Genomic DNA, 6,016 nt, shown 5'->3' with positions numbered 1-6,016 from the left:
ACTGAAATGCCAAACTACTGTCACTTGGACTGGAAACGTACCCTGGTGTTCAACATACGGCTGGAAAATGCGCAATCAAATTACCAATAAAGGGGCTGGTATTCAAACGACATTTAAAATTTAAAATGATGATGATTTACTATATGGATTACAAAACATGTACGTGTTTCTTAAAATATTAGGGGTATCAAATTTTGGGACCTATACTTGATCATATTGGTAATTTTTAGAAAGCAAGAAGCAAGTGCTGACAAACATAATGAATTGAGAGTCATCCAATTTTGTTGAAAAACATGTAACCTTTTTTTCCAAAATACTACATATTGGTTGTTTTCAAAACTAAACGCCCAAGAAAATCTTTAAAGCTCTACTTTTTAAATATTGTCAATATGTTGGCTACTTATCGTGGGAGGTACCAGAATGGTTGCACCGATAAAGTCCATATTCAGACATAATCAAGGTTTGCAATAATTTGATTGTAGTCACACAATATTAAATATACTAATAAAGATTTTCATTGCTTACCGGTATTGTTTCGGAATAGCTCCCGTATTTGGCAAACACAAACAATTTTCCAATTCAATATTCCAAAAACGTTTCAGAAATGGCGGCGATGAAAATAGTTTTATCAAATATTGAAATAATTGATGACAATTTAGTACGTCTCATTTGCCTATCCAAATTGTTGAGAATCGGTTAAGATATAGGTATAGCTCCCGTATACAAGATGGTGCGCCTACGACCCGAATAGAGTCTACAAAAACATTCCATGGGATAAAGGCTTGCGATGAAAATAATGTGTGTTTTGTTAAAAACCTCTCAAATATTGAAATATTTGAACAAAAGACATAACTTTTGTATGATTTTAAAATTTGTAGGTAACGTCCATATATAATTACAAAAGATTCCTTGTTAATATGTAGCAAAATAGTGTGTCACTTTTTCAAAAGATATGTGCTACCTTTTGAAACATTTCTCCGGGAGACAGAAAAGATGCCGATTCACTGGATACAAAACACCAGGATATATCCCAGTGATTTTAACAATAATATTAAAATATAACAGTTTAAATAGAACACACATTTTATTCAAAATAACGAAAAACAAACCTATGAAAATTCTTTGATATTGTCAAGTTGTTTTCATAGCATTCAGCTTGCAAATATGCCATACATTGCCAAATGTATGATTGAGTTGCCAACACAATATAATAGAATATAAATTGTCACGCCAATACATCAAAACCAATGTGTATTTTGTGAATTAATTTAAAGAATATATTAAAGCAACTTTTTCTTTGTACCATGGTATAACGATACAAGGTAGTCTAATGCAGTCATATGTTCAGCTTTCAAAATTTAAATGAAAATATCTTCCTTCAAAATGTACGCATATCATGTGTTCAGTGGCAAAAATTGCTAAATAATTTATATTTATAAATATTTTGAAGTTCCTTGCTCTAATTCTTATAAATATATGTTGTAACCTACAATAATACAAGGTAGGGCAGCTTGAGGTGAATAACAAAAAAGCAACTATGCACGTGTGGCCTCTTCTGCCAAAAATAAAATAAATATACGCAACAAGTGTTTGTGTTTATTTGACATTTTTTCAACACAAAACTAAAAACGCGAAAAATGAATGAAAGGTTATGATTTCTTCCCAAAATCCAGTAGGGAATACCATAAAATGTTTGTTTCATCCATAACAAAGTAATTACTTCCAGACGAACGTGTTGAAAACTTTATTTTCATTTCAATTAAACTTGAATATATTTTAATTTATTTTCAATTTATTTGACATTGTATTCAAAACAATACACACACATACACAAAATATGTATTTTGATTTAATTGAACAAGCCACCTTGAGAAAAAATTGTAACCAGTTTTAAATCTTGAGAGCAAATTTCAGCTTAAAAAATATATTTTTATATTTTTTATTTTATTATATTTTTATTACATCTTCACACATAAAATTTTATGGAATTTTGTAAAAACAGAATTTATTTTTCGTATTATTTAAAACTGATAGATGAGTTCCAAATAAAAAAGGTTTGCCATAATCAAATTCTCAAATGAGCTTACCTTCTGTAATTATGCCATGCCATAGCATGGTACAATTATAGCTTTTGTCAGAAAGGAGAAAATGCACCTTTACCTTATGGGCAATAATGTCAGAATAAATGAAAACAAATGCAACAAGTCGTTCTGTTCATTCGACATATCTTTAACATTTTGCTAAAAACGCGAAAAATGAATGGAATGTCAGATTTTCTTTTCAAAAATCGAGTTGGAGATATGATTTAAATATTTGGTCTGTTCCCGTACTGCAAGAATCCACGAGTTTTTACTATTTTTTCCGATATCATAAAGGAAAAACGTGTTATCGTAGTAAAAAGTAGTAGATTCTTGCAGTACGGGAACAGACCAATTGATTCATTCACAAATCATACAGTTCTTTTTACAAATGTTCTAAAATTCATCTTCAAACAAATTGATTTTCGAATATATTTTGTTATATTTTTCAAAACGTCACACACACAGTCAGACATTTTGAATATGACTTTGGCATAACAAGCCATAGTAAGAAAAAATGTAATTTACAATTTGCTATGGCCTACCTTGAATAATTGTACCGTGGTAAAACTAAAAAAAAATCCCGACAGATTTTGTAAATTTGTCATTAATATGAACGTTGGTTATGAGCATTTACCGCTTATATGCACTCAAATCTTCAAAAAGCTACATTAAAAAAATTGATTTATATACATAAATTTTTACTATATAAAATTTCAAGTGAAAATCTTAAATTTTTGAAGATATTTGGTCTGCTCCCGTACTGCAAGAATCTACCAAATTTTACTATTTTCTTCGATATCATAAAGGAAAAATTGTTATCGTAGTAAAAAATGGTAGATTCTTGTAGTACGGGAACAGCCAAATTGTCGATTGCTATATAATGTTCCCATCAATTGAAGGTAATACGGCGTTTACATTATAAATTTTTACCGGGTTAACCTACTCTATAAAGATTTATTTGACATAAATACAATGGAATTGATAATTTAAACCCACTGGGTTAACGAAATCCGGTTAAATGTAAACGCCGTATAAGAGTGCTTCTCAAACTTTAAACGTGTGACTAAAAACTAATATTCAATACGTTCCAAATTTTAACACGTTATCGCCGCTGCCCTAAATGGACAAACTATTTATTGTACATTTGTATGCAAGTATATAAAGATTTGTCCACCATAAAAAATAAAAATATAAAATTTTACTTTTAAAAACATATCAATGGGCATGCATAGAAATGTATGTAATTTATTTTTACAAATTGATAGATGGGCTACAAATTTTCAATTTCTCGAATGAGACTACCTCCCATAATTATGTCATGACACAAATGTAATAAAAAAATAAATTATTTTCAATTTGTCTGCCTTGCATGATATATCAATTTTGAAAGGAATATCAGGGTCAAACATGATATTGTACGCCATTCTCCTTTATTATCTAACATTAAAAAACTGCCAAATTAATGACATGCCTGAAGTCCTTTTATGTGTTTTCCCCTTTAATCGGTGTAAACCCTATCATTTTTGAATGACAATCTTGGCCAAATTTTGCTTGTTTGATCGTGTGGCCTCTCATGTTTGTCATTCATCAGGCAACCACAAAAATACTCATGGTTGTTGGACAGTCTGTAATCGATAAAAGAGCCGACAGTCCAAAATGATAGTGTGTACTCGCCTTTAGACTTTACAATCCAAAATGTCGATTAATCGATAAGTCGAAAGTCGATTTACATATCCCTAGTCAATACTTCGAACTTTCCCAACATTGCTGTCATAGAAAAAATTTACTCTAAATTATTAAGAAAACTCTTGAACAACAAATAAAATAAACCATAAAGTGCAATTTTTTTCTAAATTTTTTTCCGGTGAAGACAATAAATTATTTTTGTATTGATTTCTTTATTTTGTAATTGTAACAAGAAAAACACGAAACCAAAAGAAATTTGTATTATTTTCTCGTCTTAAAAACGTCATTCATTCATTGTTCATTGCTTTGGTGCTGTGTCATCAGTGTAAAAGAGAAATATAAAAAAGAGAACTATTGCAGCTAAATAGCAAAGAAAGCGGTTGAAAGATATCAAAAGCGAAGGAGATTTTACAAAGAAAGTTAACAAATTAATATATTTGTGGTGCCGCCGAGATATATTTTACAATAACATTGCGTGGGTTCGCCATATTTTTGTAGTGTGAACTTCGTCGTTTTGTTCGAACAACATATTGTAGTGGTTTGCTGCGACAGATTGCTGCACCACCAGCGCATACATTAAGTACCCGTTTACGTATTTTTCATCATTCCCTAAGATTTGTTGAATATTTTTTTGTTTTTGTGATCCACTGCCGCCCGCCCTACCTCCCAATTCCAGCCAGTCACTTGATCTGATCGTTCCAGCATTGCAAAACACACACAGCTGCTCAGGAGTAGAACAGCTTGTAAGTGTGACACTGCTTTATGTTCTTCATTGCTCACTCATCGTACCTCACCTAGTGCGTGTGTGTGTTTGGACGTTTGTGTCTCGTTCGTTACGTTACGCTTACCGTCATTACCACCATTATCGTTTTGGCTGGTCGCTAGGTAGCTCGCTCGCTAGTCCATTACATTATTCTTGCTCTTCTTATTACTTATTTTTGTTTTCTTCTTTCGCTGTTGCACATTTCACCTCCCCGTTGGATTTGGTTGATTGGGTTCATCAGTCGGCCAGAAACATTACAAAGTTAACAAAAACAATACAGCAACAACAACAAACCAACAGACGAAGATTCCACAAACGACGAGTGTAACGCCCGTAAATTTTTTAATTTTATTTTCATTATAATTTGTTGCCGTTTCTGCTTTTCTGCATACAGGTGAGTCCGAAACAAACAAACAAAAAAAATTGAATATTTTTTATAAATGAAATTCCTTTTTTTCCTTTTTTTAATTTAATTTAATGCAATTGTAGTTTGTATGTACATAGTACGTGGTTTATTGTATATTGAATTGTTGTTGTCTTTAATATTATTTTTACATTATTTTGTTTTTTTTTTGTTTTTCTGTTGTCTCTCTTTTCCAAGTAAACAAGCAGACAATCAACCACCCACCCCTCTTTTAGTCGGTGCATTTGTTGACCAACGGAGCAGCAGGGTTTTTCTGTTTGTGTTTTCCATCTTGTATATGTCTTTATTTTCTTCTCATTCTCGTCTTCACTTTGTTTTGCCTACCCCTCTTGCTCTCCACCAACCTCCCCTTTCTGTCAATATTACTTTGTTTATAAATTTCAGAAAAACCGGAAATATGTTTATTTTATTTTTATACCGAACGACCGACCGGCCGACCGTACGCTCTTGAAAGCTTTCCAATTGCCTTTCTTTGATAGTTTAGTCGATGTGTTTTGGGAGAGTGTGTGTGTGTCATTAGTAAAACTGAATAGAAAGTAGTTGACCATTAGATTTAGCAATTTACTTATTTTTATTTTTGAACATAATACTGGATTCTAAAGAAAGTAGTTTATTTAAATGTATTTTATTATGGCAGCTAAATGTATTTTATTATGGCAGCTAAATAGCAAAGAAAGCGGTTGAAAGATATCAAAAGCGAACGAGATTTTACAAAGAAAGTTAACAAATTAATAAATTTGTGGAGCCGCCGAGATATATTTTACAATAGCTTTGCGTGGGTTCGCCATATTTTTGTAGTGTGAACTTCGTCGTTTTGTTCGAACAACATATTGTAGTGGTTTGCTGCGACAGATTGCTGCACCACCAGCGCATACATTAAGTACCCGTTTACGTATTTTTCATCATTCCCTAAGATTTGTTGAATATTTTTTTGTTTTTGTGATCCACTGCCGCCCGCCCTACCTCCCAATTCCAGCCAGTCACTTGATCTGATCGTTCCAGCATTGCAAAACACACACAGCTGCTCAGGAGTAGAACAGCTTGTAAGTGTGACACTGCTTT

This window comes from Musca vetustissima, unplaced genomic scaffold (genome assembly GCF_032173495.1).
Source record: "Musca vetustissima isolate MV318-11 ecotype Yass unplaced genomic scaffold, APGP_CSIRO_Mvet_v1 utg29964, whole genome shotgun sequence".
Classification (NCBI taxonomy): Eukaryota; Metazoa; Arthropoda; class Insecta; order Diptera; family Muscidae; genus Musca; species Musca vetustissima.
The sequence above is the reverse complement of the archived record's forward strand: the minus strand, read 5'-3'. Positions refer to the sequence as shown.